Source organism: Daphnia magna, linkage group LG10 (genome assembly GCF_020631705.1).
Source record: "Daphnia magna isolate NIES linkage group LG10, ASM2063170v1.1, whole genome shotgun sequence".
In the NCBI taxonomy this organism is placed as follows: Eukaryota; Metazoa; Arthropoda; class Branchiopoda; order Diplostraca; family Daphniidae; genus Daphnia; species Daphnia magna.
In genome coordinates this window covers 3,071,655-3,091,936 of record NC_059191.1, presented here as the reverse complement: position 1 = coordinate 3,091,936, position 20,282 = coordinate 3,071,655, and the positions used below count along the sequence as shown (strand labels likewise).

The 20,282-nt window shown below is 46.2% G+C and overlaps 10 non-coding genes across 10 annotated transcripts; 3 read left to right on the top strand and 7 right to left on the bottom strand.

Moving 5' to 3' along the window:
- The first annotated feature begins 811 nt into the window (after nt 1-811).
- On the top strand, nt 812-883 carry Trnap-agg. Its single transcript has one exon. It is a non-coding gene; the product is annotated as a tRNA-Pro (tRNA).
- A 5,167-nt stretch (nt 884-6,050) lies between these two features.
- Nucleotides 6,051-6,123, bottom strand: Trnaf-gaa. Its single transcript has one exon. It is a non-coding gene; the product is annotated as a tRNA-Phe (tRNA).
- A 506-nt stretch (nt 6,124-6,629) lies between these two features.
- On the top strand, nt 6,630-6,701 carry Trnap-agg. The gene has a single exon. It is a non-coding gene; the product is annotated as a tRNA-Pro (tRNA).
- A 344-nt stretch (nt 6,702-7,045) lies between these two features.
- On the bottom strand, nt 7,046-7,117 carry Trnae-uuc. The gene has a single exon. It is a non-coding gene; the product is annotated as a tRNA-Glu (tRNA).
- A 17-nt stretch (nt 7,118-7,134) lies between these two features.
- Nucleotides 7,135-7,207, bottom strand: Trnaf-gaa. The gene has a single exon. It is a non-coding gene; the product is annotated as a tRNA-Phe (tRNA).
- A 4,768-nt stretch (nt 7,208-11,975) lies between these two features.
- Trnaf-gaa lies at nt 11,976-12,048 on the bottom strand. The gene has a single exon. It is a non-coding gene; the product is annotated as a tRNA-Phe (tRNA).
- A 3,164-nt stretch (nt 12,049-15,212) lies between these two features.
- On the bottom strand, nt 15,213-15,285 carry Trnaf-gaa. Its single transcript has one exon. It is a non-coding gene; the product is annotated as a tRNA-Phe (tRNA).
- Nucleotides 15,286-15,791: 506 nt separating this feature from the next.
- Nucleotides 15,792-15,863, top strand: Trnap-agg. Its single transcript has one exon. It is a non-coding gene; the product is annotated as a tRNA-Pro (tRNA).
- Nucleotides 15,864-16,207: 344 nt separating this feature from the next.
- Trnae-uuc lies at nt 16,208-16,279 on the bottom strand. Its single transcript has one exon. It is a non-coding gene; the product is annotated as a tRNA-Glu (tRNA).
- Nucleotides 16,280-16,295: 16 nt separating this feature from the next.
- Trnaf-gaa lies at nt 16,296-16,369 on the bottom strand. Its single transcript has one exon. It is a non-coding gene; the product is annotated as a tRNA-Phe (tRNA).
- Between the last annotated feature and the right edge of the window lie 3,913 nt (nt 16,370-20,282).

Below are 20,282 nucleotides of genomic sequence, written 5' to 3'. Positions count from 1 at the left end.
GAAAACCGCGAGCAGAACAAATGAGGCGTCCAAATATTATTTGTTTATTTTTCTTTGTTGGTAAAAGGTCTGAGGCTATGGGGGCAGAGGGCCTTTGTCATTGGTTTTTGCTTTGAATAAGCTAATAGAGTGCAGGTCAACACCGCTATAAGGCTTCCTTTATTTATTTCTTACAATCCCAATTGTCCATCGGCAGCGCTTTGCGCTGCCTCGAACAATTTAGTAATTCTCGCTTAGGGTGCGAGAGGTCCCGGGTTCAATTCCCGGATGATCCCACAGTGAGCGTTGTACTCGGGGATGTAGCTCAGATTGTAGATCGCTCGCTTAGCATGCGAGAAGTACGGGGATCGATACCCTGCATCTCCAGCCGTTTCACCCACTCAAGTTGTTCACCGATTAGTGAACTATTTAAATAGTTATGGCTTCTGTTATTCCAACTGTCGTTTTAAAAAACACACCACCCTGGGGGTTGCAAAAATGTCCCGACCTGTGACTTGCCTTAAAGCGTAATACCTTAAGGCACCTTTTTAAAATTTCTAGACTTACCCAACCCTACCCTGTCGTGTCCATCACCCCGTCTACCCTCCCCCTTAAAGAAAAACAAACAAAAACCTACTACCCCGCCAATAGGTGGCTTTAAAAAATTAAATCGGTGTTCGGATTTTTGTGCAGGATACTGTACACTCGATGGCAGTGACCGACCCTTCACTTACTACCTCAGCATAGTTTACAAAGTTTGAAACATTCATCAAGCCTCATCAGGACTGGGGGTTTTCTTCTTCCAATTTGTTAAAGTGGTATGTTTGTGTGCGGCTCATTGGTCTAGTAGTATGATTCTCGCTTAGGGTGCGAGAGGTCCCGGGTTCAATTCCCGGATGAGCCCACAGTGAGCGTTGTACTCGGGGATGTAGCTCAGATGGTAGAGCGCTCGCTTAGCATGCGAGAAGTACGGGGATCGATACCCTGCATCTCCAGCCGTTTCACCCACTGTAGTTGTTCACCCATTAGTGAACTATTTAAATAGTTATGGCTTCTGGCTGCAACAAAGCCGCAAAAGTGTTCTCAAACTGAAACTCAAACAGTGACGGCAATTTTTCGTCAAATCTCCGTCTAAGACTTTACACCGATGACTGATTATCGATAACTTGCCAAAGCAGAGAATTTTTCTATTTTTGATTCAACCAAGCAACAAAAATATGACATTGTAACAATGAACAATTCTAACTGTTCCCATACCGGGAATCGAACCCGACCCTCCTGGGTGAAAGCCAGGTATCCTTGCCTCCTCCTTCTGCTAGACTTTGTCGAGAGAAGACGTGTTTTCAAAGAGCTCTGGGTTTTTATGGATGTTATGTTTTAGCTCGTTATATTGTTCTCCTTTTTTATCTTACTTCATCCGAGAAACTCTTCTTTTTTTAAAAAAACAAATATTTTGCTTTTATTCAATACTATCTTTTCTTTAATTTTAATATTCCATTCTAATTGTTTATTTATTTTCATTTTAAAATTAATTTATCTTTTTTTTTTCAAATTTTAATCACTTCATTTAACGCCAATTTTCTTTTTTTCGGATTAAAATTTTATTATTTCAAAAAAAAAAAAAAAAAATATTTTATTTTCAGATTTTCTTATTTCAAACATCTAGTTTGCACTTTTATTTTGGTATCTTAATTTATCTCAATCTAAATTCCCAGAAAATTTTATTTTTTTTTTTTTTTTTTTTTTTTAATATTCACTACTTTTGAATCTCATTTTACATCAAAATCATATGGTCAACCATTTCATTTTCCGTTCTTTAAACTTTTTTTTCCCATTTTCCATTTCCCTTATTATTTATTTATTTTTTTTAAATCCTGTCAAATTCTTTAAAAAAAAAATATTTTTCTTCATATTTTTAATTGGTCTTTAAATTTTTTTTCCTTTATTTTTCCTGAATCTTATTTCACTTTTTTGTTTTACTTCATAAGAATTTCTGTTTTACACTCTTATATGTAAGTGGGCCCAGGGTAGCAATGGCAGAGGAAGGAGCATCTAGTAGAAATTCTACTAGAGTAAGACTCCATGGGACAATCATTAAAATCCCAGTTCCTCTGCCAAACATTTTAAAATGTGGGGAGAAATCCTGTCAAGGTGAGCGAGGTAGCGGTCCCTGGTCTGGGGATCGCAAGAGACAATTGGCGGAGACACACATAAAAGAAAGACATTCTAGGAGAGGGGTTCAGTACACCACCCAGTATGTCTGCCTTGGCTGTAAAAAGGAATTTAATTCCTTTATTTCAGCCGGCAGACATGCAAGACCCTGTACTGAGTCCCTTTCCTCCAGCATTCTCCGCCATTCCCTCGAACTAACCATTGCATCTGCAATGGATGGTTCTGCAGGGGTCTCCTAATCTCGCTCACTCTTCTCTCCCCACGTTTTCCCCTTCCAGAATTGAAGGGGACAAAATCATTTTAAAATACCCTGGGAAACCCACGAACTGTCCTAGGTGTGAGTGGACTACCTTGGCAACTAACACCAGAGCCATGGGTAGTATCCACAGACACCTAGAGACAGCCCACACACTCCGACTAGTTAAATATTGGGAATGCGGAGTGTGTGGATTTGCTGGAGATGGCCCTACCCTAAAAGGACATTACCAAAGATTACATTCCAGTCCCAATCCATCACCCTCCATCCGATTTGCTGGGATGCCCAATATGGATTGCTCCAACCGTGACTCTTCTGCTGCAGTGATCTCTCTAGAGGAGGTTACTGCAACAGAAGACGAGCATGATGAGCAATCCGTGGTGGAAATCCCAGCGATCGTTGAATCCCCTGGTAATGTCCTATCTCCAGCATATTTTAACGACAGCCCAATTTTAGATCTTAGGAGGGAGTTCACCACTTCTTTTAATACACAAAATTTTAGTTGGCTTTATGAACTCCCTCCACAAGAAAATATTAACCCCCAAATTTTAACAGAACAGATTTTAGACCCTTCACCAAACCTTGAGATGTTATCCCTTGTCCCCAGTCAGCAAAGTATTCGAGGACGTAGTCAGCACAGCTCAGAAGAGCAGAGCCAAAGAGACGACGATTTTGTTAGTCTCTGGGTCCCTGCCTTCTTGGGCTGTGTGACACTTAATGACCTAAACGACGTCCTCGAACGCTGCACAGCTGACTGGCTCCCTAAAGCTCAAATTTTACAAGACCGTAGCCCTGAACAACCCCGAGGAAACCCTGAAAAAAGAAAAAGAAACCAAAACCGGCAGATGCAGAAGGCCCGGTGACATATCAAGCAAAAGGCGTACGAGGCGAGGAAGATTCAGCGGCTCTTCAACATCTACCCAAGAAGATCCGTTCGACAGGTGCTCGAAGACCGTTCACCTTCGTACGATGGTACTGTTCAAGCTGCGGAGGAATATCTCGAGAGGACTTACAACCGATTGAGACCATCTCCGCAGCAGTGCCAAAGTGCGAAGGAACTCTACGACACCTGCGACTGGTCCCAACCATCAGAGGACCAGATGAACTTCCTCAATCGTGCGCCAACCCAACAAGAGCTTGAAGCTAAGCTTCGCCGGGCTACCAATACATCACCAGGGGTTGATGGCCTAGAATACCGTCATCTTAGAGCCATCGACCCCAGCTGCATTCTGCTGGAAACAGTTTGTAAAATGGTCTGGAAGCTGGGGATTCCTAACTGTTGGAAGACATCGCGAACTGTCCCCATTTTCAAGAAGGGGGACACTAGCGACTATTCCAACTATAGACTAATATCCCTTCTTCCCACCATTTACAAACTGTTCTCGGGAGTGATCAGCCAAAGAATAACGGAGGTCGCCTCAGACCTTGGCTGGTTATCTCCCGAGCAAAAGGGTTTCCTCCCGGGGGTCCATGGTATTCAAGAACATACACAGCTCTTACAGACGGTTGTCGAGGAAACAAAGACCAAGCGAAGGCACATGTCCATAGCATGGCTGGACATGTGCAATGCGTTTGGTTCTGTGCCTCACGCCGTTCTGGATGAGCTGTTCACATCACTTCCAATACCAGAAGACCTCCGGCGCATCCTGGTGGACATATATTCGGGAAATCGGATGGATTTTGCCGTTGGGAAAGAATCCATTCGCATTTTACCGACAGCGGGTGTTCGCCAGGGTGACGCTCTTAGTTCCCCTATTTTTAACCTTGCTTCCGAGCCCCTCGTCAGGGCCGGAAAGTCCAATATTAACCCCGGATTTTTATTATTTGGCTCGCTCGTGAAAACCACGGCATATGCTGACGACATTGCCGTGGTTACAAATTCTCCTTCCGAGCTCCAAAATATTTTAAACGTTTTAACCCACACCGCTAACACCTTGGGACTGCAATTTAATGCCGGGAAGTGTGCTTGTCTGGTCTTTGACAAAGGCAAGCCGTCTGAGACCCAGTGCCGAATTGATAATCAATTGATTCGGTGCTTGGGTCCAGACGACCAAGAAACATATCTTGGTACACCGATAGGCGGAAAATTGCGGTTCCGACCACCAACTGACCTTATCCCTCACCTTGACAGGATTGCCGCCTCCAACCTTGCACCATGGCAAAAACCTGATATTTTCCGTAGTCACCTTCTTCCCTCCCTTTCCCATCACCTCGCTTCGGGTCGGGTCCTGAAAGATTCCCTTACCCAACTGGACACTGAGTGCAGGAAGTTCCTAGGCCTTATTTTCAACTTACACAACCACGCAACTGTCCCCTTTTTCTATGCAGATCGGCGGGTTGGGGGCCTAGGAACATGCCGCCTCACTGATGATGCTGATATCTGGACCATCGCCAGAGCTGCTCAGCTCCTCACTTGTAGAAATCCTACAGTGAGGAATGTTTGCCGAGAGCAGCTCCACGACACCATTCGGCGAGGGTTCAGAACTGAGCATCCAGGAGTGTTACCAGTTGGGGAATATCTTTCAGGATCCATGGATGGGGGCTCTACAGACTGAGGTACGCGGAGGCAGGGTCTAACCTTTGGACTCTTGCCCGCCAAGCTGCCAAACGACTGGGAGTGCGGATTGATGTATCCGGCGACGAAAATGTAAGAATTGTCGCCAATGACGTCTCCGTAAGCCCAGTTAAGGCAGTCCGCGGACTTCGGAAAGTAGCACGGCAGCGCTATACCAGGAACCTGCTCACCGACAAGAGCCACCAGGGAGTTGTAGCCCATTGCCTCTCCCTGGAAGGAACATCGAAAGACATGGCTCGCCTGGTATCCTGCCGTACGCCCCTCTCCTTTCGCGACTGGAGATACCTTCACAGAGCCCGGCTCGACATCCTTCCTCTTCGGGGGCACTCGTGGTTTTGCTCTCAGGAGCAGGATACGAGTTGTCGACGATGTTGGAAGGAAAACGAGACTGGGTATCACGTTCTTAATCACTGTGAAGAAGGTCTCCAGTTAGCCACCAAGAGGCACAACACCGTCCAAGATCTCCTGGAAACGCTGCTTGTCAAGCAAGGCCACGATGTCACTGTCAACAAAGCCATCCCCGGGCAACGCCTAAGACCAGATGTTGAATTAACATTATCTGGTTCCCGGGTGATGGTTGACGTCGTGGTCTGCTATGACCAACCAGGGAGCATGGAGAATGCCTACCAGCGAAAGATTGCTAAATATTCTTCCCTTGGTAGGATTCTCCCCCTGGTTATCGGGTCCCTTGGATCATGGAACCCCAGGAATGAAGAAATTCGCTCGATACTTGGTATCGATGGACGGTCCTGGGGTGCATTTCGATTCAAGGCCCGATTAGCAGCAATCCAGGGATCAATGGAAATGTTGTGTGCCCACTTCCACTACGGTGCAACAAACCCCGAAGACGAGGAAAACCCTTAAGTCCCGTAGATTCCCCACTCCCAGTAGAATAGTTTTTTTTTAGTCAATTTTATTTAATTGTATTTTTTTTTAAATATATTGTTGTACTTTTCCCTTATTTTAATACATTTTTAAATGAACCCTTTTAATACAATTTTCTTCCCTTTTGGAAAATACCCTTAAAGCCTAGCCACTAGACCATAGGGGATGTTATCAGCCGTTGGTTGCCAAAACCCGGGATCGAACCAGGGACCTTGAGATCTTCAGTCTAACGCTCTCCCAACTGAGCTATTTCGGCACATTACGTTAACACTCAGGCCGTGTGGAATCCAGCAAAATGATAAAGTTTTTGTCACACCTGATTCCAATAACCATCACTTCGGCTTAGTTTAGAAACTTGCAAACATCAACCAAGTCTTTCCAGGACTGGCGGTTGTCACTCTAGGTTAGTTGATGTTAAATTTTTGTAACCTTATTGGTCTAGTAGTGCGATTCTTGCTGACATGTGTTTTTCCGGAGCTCCCAACCATTTTTGCAAATCACCATGCCTCGGGCTTGTTGTTTTTGTGTCATAACTTTGTTCTTTTCGCTCGTTTACCGCTGTCAAATAATTGTCTTTGTTGTCACACCCCTTTCTTTAATCTATTTCCTCCAGCATGGGTAGGTTTTGTGTACACTCGATGGCAGTGACCGACCCTTCACTTACTACCTCAGCATAGTTTACAAAGTTTGAAACATTCATCAAGCTTCATCAGGACTGGGGGTTTTCTTCTTCCAATTTGTTAAAGTGGTATGTTTGTGTGCGGCTCATTGGTCTAGTAGTATGATTCTCGCTTAGGGTGCGAGAGGTCCCGGGTTCAATTCCCGGATGAGCCCACAGTGAGCGTTGTACTCGGGGATGTAGCTCAGATGGTACAGCGCTCGCTTAGCATGCGAGAAGTACGGGGATCTATACCATGCATTTCCAGCCGTTTCACCCACTCAAGTTGTTTACCCATTAGTGAACTATTTAAATAGATATGGCTTCTGGCTGCAACAAAGCCGCAAAAGTGTTCTCAAACTGAAACTCGAACAGTGACGGCAAATTTTCGTCAAATCTCCGTCTAAGACTGTACACCGATGACTGATTATCGATAACTTGCCAAAGCAGAGAATTTTTCTATTTTTGATTCAACCAAGCAACAAAAATATGACATTGTAACAATAAACAATTCTAACTGTTCCCATACCGGGAATCGAACCCGAGCCTGCTGGGTGAAAGCCAGGTATCCTAGCCACTAGACCATATGGGATGTTATCAGCCGTTGGTTGCCGAAACCCGGGATCGAACCAGGGACCTTTAGATCTTCAGTCTAACGCTCTCCCAACTGAGCTATTTCGACACATTACGTTAACACTCAGTCCGTGTGGAATCCAGCAAAATGATAAAGTTTTTGTCACACCTGATTCCAATAACCATCACTTCGGCTTAGTTTAGAAACTTGCAAACATCAACCAAGTCTTTCCAGGACTGGCGGTTGTCACTCTAGGTTAGTCTAGGTTAGCTGCTGCTAGACTTCGTGGAGAGCAGACGTGTTTTTTAAGAGCTCCGGTTTTTATTGATGAAGGGTCTCAGCTCCTTGTAATATTTTTACATTTTATCCATTGACATCCAAAAAACCCTTTAAAAAAAATCTTATGCTTTAACCAAAACAAATATTGAATTTTAATTCATATATTTCTTTAATTTTATTACTATATAGAATTTATTTATTTATTCTTTTTATCCTAAAATTTTTTTTTTCATTTCATTCCACACTTTCTTCGGTTTTAAATTTTTTTTATTTTATTCTTCACTAAATTTTTTTTTATTATTCCACAATTTCTTCGGTTTTAAATTTTTTTTTTTTATTCTTCTCTAAATTATTTTATTTTTAATTTTTAGTACTTAAAACATCAATTTTGCTATTTTTTTCTTTCTTTCTTAAATTTCTAAAAATCTTTTCTTTCTATATTTATTTAGAATTTTCTCTTCAGATTTTTAATGGTTTATTTTTTATTTTTCTAACAATATTTTACCGATTTTTGCTTTACTTTTTTGTTTTTAGTTAATAATAATTACTATTTTATTCTTTCATATGCAAGTGGGCCCAGGGTAGCAATGGCAGAGGAAGGAGCATCTAGTAGAAATTCTACTAGAGTAAGACTCCATGGGACAATCATTAAAATCCCAGTTCCTCTGCCAAACATTTTAAAATGTGGGGAGAAATCCTGTCAAGGTGAGCGAGGTAGCGGTCCCTGGTCCGGGGATCGCAAGAGACAATTGGCGGAGACACACATAAAAGAAAGACATTCTAGGAGAGGGGTTCAGTACACCACCCAGTATGTCTGCCTTGGCTGTAAAAAGGAATTTAATTCCTTTATTTCAGCCGGCAGACATGCAAGACCTTGTACTGAGTCCCTTTCCTCCAGCATTCTCCGCCATTCCCTCGAACTAACCATTGCATCTGCAATGGATGGTTCCTGCAGGGGTCTCCTAATCTCGCTCACTCTTCTCTCCCCACGTTTTCCCTTCCAGAATTGAAGGGGACAAAATCATTTTAAAATACCCTGGGAAACCCACGAAGTGTCCTAGGTGTGAGTGGACTACCTTGGCAACTAACACCAGAGCCATGGGTAGTATCCACAGACACCTAGAGACAGCCCACACACTCCGACTAGTTAAATATTGGGAATGCGGAGTGTGTGGATTTGCTGGAGATGGCCCTACACTAAAAGGGCATTACCAGAGATTGCACTCAGCACCACAGCAATCACCCTCCATCCGGTCGCCACGGTTTTTCAACGCGGATACCTCTGTTCGGGATTCTTCTGTGGTAGCGACCTTCCAAGAGGAGATCGCTGTCACAGAAGATGAGCGTCAAGAGTTATCCGTGATGGGAATGCCGGCGATCGAAGAGGAGGGGCCTGGTAATGCCCAATCTCCAGCAAATTTTACCCAAAGCCCCATTTTAATTCTTGAGAGGGAGTTCACCGCATCTTTTAATACACAAAATTTTAGTTGGCTCTACGAACTCCCTCTACAAGAAATTTCTTATCCACCACCTGTAGCTCCGGAAGGGCCACAACCCGATTCCCTTCAAGCGACCCAACCCTTTTCCCCCAGTCAGCAAAATGTTCGAGGATGCAGCCAAGAGAGCTCAGAAGAGCAAAGCCAAAGAGGCGGCGATTTCGCTTGTCTCTGGGTACCTGCTTTTCTGAGCTGCGAGACTCTTCTTGATCTTGAAGGCGTCCTCGAACGTTGCACTGCTGACTGGCTCCCCAAAGCACAGATTTTAGAAGACCCTAGCCCTGAAAAACCCCGAGGAAACCCTAATGGTAGAAAAAGAAACCAAAACCGGCAGATGCAGAGAGCCCGGCGACAGATCAAGCTCAAGGCCTACGAAGCGAGGAAGATTCAACGGCTTTTCAATATCTACCCAAGAAGAGCCGTTCGAGAGGTGCTCGGAGATCGTTCACCCTGGTACGATGGCACTGTTGAAGCTGCGGAGAAATACCTCGAGAGGACTTACCACCGCTCGAGTCTACCTTCGCAGCAGTGCCAGAGTGCGAGGGTACTCTACGACACCTGCTACTGGTCCCATCCATCAAGGGACCAGATGGACTTCCTCAATCGTGCGCCCAGCCAAAAAGAGCTTGAGGCTAAACTTCGCCGGGCTACAAATACATCACCAGGGGTCGATGGCCTAGAATAACGACATCTAAGAGCCCTCGACCCCGACTGCATCTTGCTGGAAACAGTGTGTAGAATAGTTTGGAAGATTGGAATTCCTAACTGTTGGAAAATATCGCGAACAGTCCCCATCTTTAAGAAAGGGGACACTAGTGATTATTCCAACTTTAGGCCAATTTCCCTTCTTCCGACCATCTACAAACTGTTCTCGGGAGTAATCAGCCAGAGACTCACAGAGGTCGCCTCAGATCTTGGCTGGTTATCTCCCGAGCAAAAGGGTTCCCTCCTTGGGTCCATGGTATCCAGGAGCACACACAGCTCTTGCAGACCGTTGTCGAGGAGACATGGACCAAACGTAGGCATGTGTCTATAGCATGGCTAGACATGTGCAATGCGTTTGGTTTTGTTCCTCTCGCCGTTCTTGGAGAGCTGTTTGCTTCTCTTCCGATACCAGACGACCTCCGGCGCATCCTGGCGGACATTTACTCGGGGAATCGGATGGATTTTGCCGTTCAGAAAGAATCTGTTCGTATTTCCCCAACAGCAGGTGTTCGTCAGGGTGACGCTCTTAGCGCCCCTATTTTTAATCTGGCTTCCGAGCCCCTCGTCAGGGCCGGAAAGTCCAATATCAACCCCGGATTTTTATTATTTGGCTCGCTCGTCAAGACCACGGCATATGCTGACGACATTGCCGTGGTTACAAATTCTCCTGACGAGCTCCAAAATATTTTAGACATTTTATCCCTCACCGCTGACACCTTAGGGCTGCAATTCAACGCCGGGAAGTGTGCTTGCTTGGTCATTGACAAAGGCAAGCCGTCTGAGGTTCTGTGCCGAATCGGTACTCAACCCATTCGGTGCTTGGGACCAGACGACCAAGAGACATATCTTGGTACACCGATCGGCGGGAAATTGCGGTTTCGTCCTCCCACTGACCTTATCCCTAACCTTGACAAGATTGCCGCCTCCCACCTCGCACCATGGCAAAAACTTGAGATTTTCCGTAGCCACCTTCTACCTTCCCTTTCCCATCACCTCGCTTCGGGTCGGGTCCTGAAAGACTGCCTCACCCAACTGGACACTGAGTGTAGGAAGTTCTTAGGCCTTATTTGCAACCTTCCCAATCACGCAACGGTCCCGTTTTTCAACGCGGACCGGCGGGTTGGGGGCCTAGGAACATGCCGCCTCACTGATGATGCCGATATCTGGACCATCGCCAGGGCTGCTCAGCTCCTCACTTGTAGAGATCCTACAGTGAGGAACATATGTCGAGAGCAGCTCCATGAAACCATCCGGCGAGGGTTCAGAAACGAGCATCCAGGAGTGTTGCCAGTTGGAGAATATCTTTCGGGATCCGTGGATGGGGGGCTCTACAGACTGAGGTACGCGGAGGCAGGGTCCAATCTTTGGACTCTTGCCCGCCAAGCTGCCAAACGACTGGGAGTGCGGATTGATGTATCCGGCGATGAAAATATAAGAATTGTCGCCGATGACGTCTCCGTAAGCCCAGTCAAGGCAGTCCGCGGACTTCGGAAAGTAGCTCGGCAGCGCTATACCAGGGACGTAATTTCCGACAAGAGCCACCAGGGAGTAGTTGCCACTGGCCTCTCCCTGGAAGACAAGTCGAAAGACATGGCTCGCCTGGTATCCTGCCGTACGCCCCTCTCCTTCCGAGACTGGAGATATCTTCACAGGGCCCGGCTCGACATCCTTCCTCTTCGGGGGCACTCGTGGTTTTGCTCACAGGAGCAAGATACGAGTTGCCGCCGATGCGGAAAGGAAAACGAGACCGGGTTTCATGTGCTTAACCACTGTGAAGAAGGTCTCCAGCTCGCCACCAAGAGGCACAACACCATCCAAGATCTCTTGGAGTCGCTGCTAGTCAAGCAGGGACACGACGTCACGATCAACACTGCAATCCCCGGGCAAAGGTTAAGACCGTATGTTGAATTTCAACTATCCGGTTCCCGGGTGATGGTCGACGTCGTGGTCTGCTATGACCAACCAGGGAGTATGGAGAATGCCTACCAGCGGAAATATGATAAATATTCTTCGCATGGAAGGATTCTCCCCCAGGTTGTCGGGTCTCTTGGATCATGGTACCCCAGGAACGACGAAATCCGTTCGATTCTCGGAATAAACGGAAGATCCTGGGGTGCCTTCCGATTCAAGGTCCGATTGGCAGCGATCCAGGGATCAATGGAAATGGTGTGTGCCCATTTCCATCATGGTGCACCAAACCCCGAAGCTGAGGATATCCCCCCTTTTCCCGTAGAAACTCCCTACCCAGTAGATTAGTAGATTCTTTCCCACATATTTTATTTATGTAATTTTAGTAATATTTTAAAATGCACCCACCTCATACATGTTTATTCCCCTTCCGGAAAACCCTCCATAAACTAGCCACTAGACCATATGGGATGTTATCAGCCGTTGGTTGCCGAAACCCGGGATCGAACCAGGGACCTTTAGATCTTCAGTCTAACGCTCTCCCAACTGAGCTATTTTGGCACATTACGTTAACACTCAGGCCTTTTGGAATCCAGCAAAATGATAAAGTTTTTGTCACACCTCACACACAGAACAGATTTTAGACCCTTCACCGAACCTTGAGATGTTATCCCTTGTCCCCAGTCAGCAAAGTATTCGAGGACGTAGTCAGCACAGCTCAGAAGAGCAGAGCCAAAGAGACGACGATTTTGTTAGTCTCTGGGTCCCTGCCTTCTTGGGCTGTGTGACACTTAATGACCTAAACGACGTCCTCGAACGCTGCACAGCTGACTGGCTCCCTAAAGCTCAAATTTTACAAGACCCTAGCCCTGAACAACCCCGAGGAAACCCTGACAAAAGAAAAAGAAACCAAAACCGGCAGATACAAAAGGCCCGGCGACATATCAAGCAAAAGGCGTACGAGGCGAGGAAGATTCAGCGGCTCTTCAACATCTACCCAAGAAGAGCCGTTCGAGAGGTGCTCGAAGACCGTTCACCTTCGTACGATGGTACTGTTCAAGCTGCGGAGGAATATCTCGAGAGGACTTACAACCGATTGAGACCATCTCCGCAGCAGTGCCAAAGTGCGAAGGAACTCTACGACACCTGCGACTGGTCCCAACCATCAGAGGACCAGATGAACTTCCTCAATCGTGCGCCAACCCAACAAGAGCTTGAAGCTAAGCTTCGCCGGGCTACCAATACATCACCAGGGGTTGATGGCCTAGAATACCGTCATCTTAGAGCCATCGACCCCAACTGCATTCTGCTGGAAACAGTTTGTAAAATGGTCTGGAAGCTGGGGATTCCTAACTGTTGGAAGACATCGCGAACTGTCCCCATTTTCAAGAAGGGGGACACTAGCGACTATTCCAACTATAGACCAATATCCCTTCTTCCCACCATTTACAAACTGTTCTCGGGAGTGATCAGCCAAAGAATAACGGAGGTCGCCTCAGACCTTGGCTGGTTATCTCCCGAGCAAAAGGGTTTCCTCCCCGGGGGTCCATGGTATTCAAGAACATACACAGCTCTTACAGACGGTTGTCGAGGAAACAAAGACCAAGCGAAGGCACATGTCCATAGCATGGCTGGACATGTGCAATGCGTTTGGTTCTGTGCCTCACGCCGTTCTGGATGAGCTGTTCACATCACTTCCAATACCAGAAGACCTCCGGCGCATCCTGGTGGACATATATTCGGGAAATCGGATGGATTTTGCCGTTGGGAAAGAATCCATTCGCATTTTACCGACAGCGGGTGTTCGCCAGGGTGACGCTCTTAGTTCCCCTATTTTTAACCTGGCTTCCGAGCCCCTCGTCAGGGCCGGAAAGTCCAATATTAACCCCGGATTTTTATTATTTGGCTCGCTCGTAGAAAACCACGGCATATGCTGACGACATTGCCGTGGTTACAAATTCTCCTTCCGAGCTCCAAAATATTTTAAACGTTTTAACCCACACCGCTAACACCTTGGGACTGCAATTTAATGCCGGGAAGTGTGCTTGTCTGGTCTTTGACAAAGGTAAGCCGTCTGAGACCCAGTGCCGAATTGATAATCAATTGATTCGGTGCTTGGGTCCAGACGACCAAGAAACATATCTTGGTACACCGATAGGCGGAAAATTGCGGTTCCGGCACCAACTGACCTTATCCCTAACCTTGACAAGATTGCCGCCTCCAACCTTGCACCATGGCAAAAACTTGAAATTTTCCGTAGTCACCTTCTTCCCTCCCTTTCCCATCACCTCGCTTCGGGTCGGGTCCTGAAAGATTCCCTTACCCAACTGGACACTGAGTGCAGGAAGTTCCTAGGCCTTATTTGCAACTTACCCAACCACGCAACTGTCCCCTTTTTCTATGCAGATCGGCGGGTTGGGGGCCTAGGAACATGCCGCCTCACTGATGATGCTGATATCTGGACCATCGCCAGAGCTGCTCAGCTCCTCACTTGTAGAGATCCTACAGTGAAGAATGTTTGCCGAGAGCAGCTCCACGACACCATTCGGCGAGGGTTCAGAACTGAGCATCCAGGAGTGTTACCAGTTGGGGAATATCTTTCAGGATCCATGGATGGGGGCTCTACAGACTGAGGTACGCGGAGGCAGGGTCTAACCTTTGGACTCTTGCCCGCCAAGCTGCCAAACGACTGGGAGTGCGGATTGATGTATCCGGCGACGAAAATTTAAGAATTGTCGCCGATGACGTCTCCGTTAGCCCAGTTAAGGCAGTCCGCGGACTTCGGAAAGTAGCACGGCAGCGCTATACCAGGAACCTGCTCACCGACAAGAGCCACCAGGGAGTTGTAGCCCATTGCCTCTCCCTGGAAGGAACAGTCGAAAGACATGGCTCGCCTGGTATCCTGCCGTACGCCCCTCTCCTTTCGCGACTGGAGATACCTTCACAGAGCCCGGCTCGACATCCTTCCTCTTCGGGGGCACTCGTGGTTTTGCTCTCAGGAGCAGGATACGAGTTGTCGACGATGTGGGAAGGAAAACGAGACTGGGTATCACGTTCTTAATCACTGTGAAGAAGGTCTCCAGTTAGCCACCAAGAGGCACAACACCGTCCAAGATCTCCTGGAAACGCTGCTTGTCAAGCAAGGCCACGATGTCACTGTCAACAAAGCCATCCCCGGGCAACGCCTAAGACCAGATGTTGAATTAACATTATCTGGTTCCCGGGTGATGGTTGACGTCGTGGTCTGCTATGACCAACCAGGGAGCATGGAGAATGCCTACCAGCGGAAAGATTGCTAAATATTCTTCCCTTGGTAGGATTCTCCCCCTGGTTATCGGGTCCCTTGGATCATGGAACCCCAGGAATGAAGAAATTCGCTCGATACTTGGTATCGATGGACGGTCCTGGGGTGCATTTCGATTCAAGGCCCGATTAGCAGCAATCCAGGGATCAATGGAAATGGTGTGTGCCCACTTCCACTACGATGCAACAAACCCCGAAGACGAGGAAAACCCCCAAGTCCCGTAGATTCCCCACTCCCAGTAGAATAGTTTTTTTTTTTAGTCAATTTTATTTAATTGTATTTTGTTTTAAATATATTTTTGTACTTTTCCTTATTTTAATACATTTTAAAATGAACCCTTTTAATACAAGTTTCTTCCCCTTTTGGAAAATACCCTTAAATCCTTGCCACTAGACCATATGGGATGTTATCAGCCGTTGGTTGCCGAAACACGGGATCGAACCAGGGACCTTTAGATCTTCAGTCTAACGCTCTCCCAACTGAGCTATTTCGGCACATTACGTTGACACTCAGGCCGTGTGGAATCCAGCAAAATGATAAAGTTTTTGTCACACCTGATTCCAATAACCATCACTTCGGCTTAGTTTAGAAACTTGCAAACATCAACCAAGTCTTTCCAGGACTGGCGGTTGTCACTCTAGGTTAGTTGATGTTAAATTTTTGTAACCTTATTGGTCTAGTAGTGCGATTCTTGCTGACATGTGTTTTTCCGGAGCTCCCAACCATTTTTGCAAATCACCATGCCTCGGGCTTGTTGTTTTTGTGTCATAACTTTGTTCTTTTCGCTCGTTTACCGCTGTCAAATAATTGTCTTTGTTGACACACCCCTTTCTTTAATCTATTTCCTCCAGCATGGGTAGGTTTTGTGTACACTCGATGGCAGTGACCGACCCTTCACTTACTACCTCAGCATAGTTTACAAAGTTTGAAACATTCATCAAGCTTCATCAGGACTGGGGGTTTTCTTCTTCCAATTTGTTAAAGTGGTATGTTTGTGTGCGGCTCATTGGTCTAGTAGTATGATTCTCGCTTAGGGTGCGAGAGGTCCCGGGTTCAATTCCCGGATGAGCCCACAGTGAGCGTTGTACTCGGGGATGTAGCTGAGATGGTACAGCGCTCGCTTAGCATGCGAGAAGTACGGGTATCTATACCCTGCATTTCCAGCCGTTTCACCCACTCAAGTTGTTCACCCATTAGTGAACTATTTAAATAGATATGGCTTCTGGCTGCAACAAAGCCGCAAAAGTGTTCTCAAACTGAAACTCGAAGAGTGACGGCAAATTTTCGTCAAATCTCCGTCTAAGACTGTACACCGATGACTGATTATCGATAACTTGCCAAAGCAGAGAATTTTTCTATTTTTGATTCAACCAAGCAACAAAAATATGACATTGTAACAATAAACAATTCTAACTGTTCCCATACCGGGAATCGAACCCGAGCATGCTGGGTGAAAGCCAGGTATCCTAGCCACTAGACCATATGGGATGTTATCAGCCGTTGGTTGCCGAAACCCGGGATCGAACCAGGGACCTTTAGATCTTCAGTCTAACGCTCTCCCAACTGAGCTATTTCGCACATTACGTTAACACTCAGTCCGTGTGGAATCCAGCAAAATGATAAAGTTTTTGTCACACCTGATTCCAATAACCATCACTTCGGCTTAGTTTAGAAACTTGCAAACATCAACCAAGTCTTTCCAGGACTGGCGGTTGTCACTCTAGGTTAGTCTAGGTTAGCTTCTGCTAGACTTCGTGGAGAGCAGACGTGTTTTTTAAGAGCTCCGGTTTTTATTGATGAAGGGTCTCAGCTCCTTGTAATATTTTTACATTTTATCCATTGACATCCAAAAAACCCTTTAAAAAAAAATCTTATGCTTTAACCAAAACAAATATTGAATTTTAATTCATATATTTCTTTAATTTTATTACTATATAGAATTTATTTATTTATTCTTTTTATCCTTAAATTTCTTTTTTCATTTCATTCCACACTTTCTTCGGTTTTAAATTTTTTTATTTTATTCTTCACTAAATTTTTTTTTTTATTATTCCACAATTTCTTCGGTTTTAAATTTTTTTTTTATTCTTCTCTAAATTATTTTATTTTTAATTTTTAGTACTTAAAACATCAATTTTGCTATTTTTTTCTTTCTTTCTTAAATTTCTAAAAATCTTTTCTTTCTATATTTATTTAGAATTTTCTCTTCAGATTTTTAATGGTTTATTTTTTATTTTTCTAACAATATTTTACCGATTTTTGCTTTACTTTTTTGTTTTTAGTTAATAATAATTACTATTTTATTCTTTCATATGCAAGTGGGCCCAGGGTAGCAATGGCAGAGGAAGGAGCATCTAGTAGAAATTCTACTAGAGTAAGACTCCATGGGACAATCATTAAAATCCCAGTTCCTCTGCCAAACATTTTAAAATGTGGGGAGAAATCCTGTCAAGGTGAGCGAGGTAGCGGTCCCTGGTCCGGGGATCGCAAGAGACAATTGGCGGAGACACACATAAAAGAAAGACATTCTAGGAGAGGGGTTCAGTACACCACCCAGTATGTCTGCCTTGGCTGTAAAAAGGAATTTAATTCCTTTATTTCAGCCGGCAGACATGCAAGACCTTGTACTGAGTCCCTTTCCTCCAGCATTCTCCGCCATTCCCTCGAACTAACCATTGCATCTGCAATGGATGGTTCGCAGGGGTCTCCTAATCTCGCTCACTCTTCTCTCCCCACGTTTTCCCCTTCCAGAATTGAAGGGGACAAAATCATTTTAAAATACCCTGGGAAACCCACGAAGTGTCCTAGGTGTGAGTGGACTACCTTGGCAACTAACACCAGAGCCATGGGTAGTATCCACAGACACCTAGAGACAGCCCACACACTCCGACTAGTTAAATATTGGGAATGCGGAGTGTGTGGATTTGCTGGAGATGGCCCTACCCTAAAAGGACATTACCAAAGATTACATTCCAGTCCCAATCCATCACCCTCCATCCGATTTGCTGGGATGCCCAATATGGATTGCTCCAACCGTGACTCTTCTGCTGCAGTGATCTCTCTAGAGGAGGTTACTGCAACAGAAGACGAGCGTGATGAGCAATCCGTGGTGGAAATCCCAGCGATCGTTGAATCTCCTGGTAATGTCCTATCTCCAGCATATTTTAACGACAGCCCAATTTTAGATCTTAGGAGGGAGTTCACCACTTCTTTTAACACACAAAATTTTAGTTGGCTTTATGAACTCCTTCCACAAGAAAATATTAACCCCCAAATTTTAACAGAACAGATTTTAGACCCTTCACCGAACCTTGAGATGTTATCCCTTGTCCCCAGTCAGCAAAGTATTCGAGGACGTAGTCAGCACAGCTCAGAAGAGCAGAGCCAAAGAGACGACGATTTTGTTAGTCTCTGGGTCCCTGCCTTCTTGGGCTGTGTGACACTTAATGACCTAAACGACGTCCTCGAACGCTGCACAGCTGACTGGCTCCCTAAAGCTCAAATTTTACAAGACCCTAGCCCTGAACAACCCCGAGGAAACCCTGACAAAAGAAAAAGAAACCAAAACCGGCAGATGCAGAAGGCCCGGCGACATATCAAGCAAAAGGCGTACGAGGCGAGGAAGATTCAGCGGCTCTTCAACATCTACCCAAGAAGAGCCGTTCGAGAGGTGCTCGAAGACCGTTCACCTTCGTACGATGGTACTGTTCAAGCTGCGGAGGAATATCTCGAGAGGACTTACAACCGATTGAGACCATCTCCGCAGCAGTGCCAAAGTGCGAAGGAACTCTACGACACCTGCGACTGGTCCCAACCATCAGAGGACCAGATGAACTTCCTCAATCGTGCGCCAACCCAACAAGAAACCCAACAAGAGCTTGAAGCTAAGCTTCGCCGGGCTACCAATACATCACCAGGGGTTGATGGCCTAGAATACCGTCATCTTAGAGCCATCGACCCCAACTGCATTCTGCTGGAAACAGTTTGTAAAATGGTCTGGAAGCTGGGGATTCCTAACTGTTGGAAGACATCACGAACTGTCCCCATTTTCAAGAAGGGGGACACTAGCGACTATTCCAACTATAGACCAATATCCCTTCTTCCCAACATTTACAAACTGTTCTCGGGAGTGATCAGCCAAAGAATAACGGAGGTCGCCTCAGACCTTGGCTGGTTATCTCCCGAGCAAAAGGGTTTCCTCCCGGGGGTCCATGGTATTCAAGAACATACACAGCTCTTACAGATGGTTGTCGAGGAAACAAAGACCAAGCGAAGGCACATGTCCATAGCATGGCTGGACATGTGCAATGCGTTTGGTTGTGTGCCTCACGCCGTTCTGGATGAGCTGTTCACATCACTTCCAATACCAGAAGACCTCCGGCGCATCCTGGTGGACATATAATCGGGAAATCGGATGGATTTTGCCGTTGGGAAAGAATCCATTCGCATTTTCCCGACAGCGGGTGTTCGCCAGGGTGACGCTCTTAGTTCCCCTATTTTTAACCTGGCTTCCGAGCCCCTCGTCAGGGCCGGAAAGTCCAATATTAACCCAGGATTTTTATTATTTGGCTCGCTCGTGAAAACCACGGCATATGCTGACGACATTGCCGTGGTTACAAATTCTCCTTCCGAGCTCCAAAATATTTTAAACGTTTTAACCCACACCGCTAACACCTTGGGACTGCAATTTAATGCCGGGAAGTGTGCTTGTCTGGTCTTTGACAAAGGCAAGCCGTCTGAGACCCAGTGCCGAATTGATAATCAATTGATTCGGTGCTTGGGTCCAGACGACCAAGAAACATATCTTGGTACACCGATAGGCGGAAAATAGCGGTTCCGACCACCAACTGACCTTATCCCTAACCTTGACAAGATTGCCGCCTCCAACCTTGCACCATGGCAAAAACTTGAAATTTTCCGTAGTCACCTTCTTCCCTCCCTTTCCCATCACCTCGCTTCGGGTCGGGTCCTGAAAGATTCCCTTACCCAACTGGACACTGAGTGCAGGAAGTTCCTAGGCCTTATTTGCAACTTACCCAACCACGCAACTGTCCCCTTTTTCTATGCAGATCGGCGGGTTGGGGGCCTAGGAACATGCCGCCTCACTGATGATGCTGATATCTGGACCATCGCCAGAGCTGCTCAGCTCCTCACTTGAAGAGATCCTACAGTGAGGAATGTTTGCCGAGAGCAGCTCCACGACACCATTCGGCGAGGGTTCAGAACTGAGCATCCAGGAGGGTTACCAGTTGGGGAATATCTTTCAGGATCCATGGATGGGGGGCTCTACAGACTGAGGTACGCGGAGGCAGGGTCTAACCTTTGGACTCTTGCCCGCCAAGCTGCCAAACGACTGGGAGTGCGGATTGATGTATCCGGACAGGAAAATTTAAGAATTGTCGCCGATGACGTCTCCGTAAGCCCAGTTAAGGCAGTCCGCGGACTTCGGAAAGTAGCACGGCAGCGCTATACCAGGAACCTGCTCACCGAC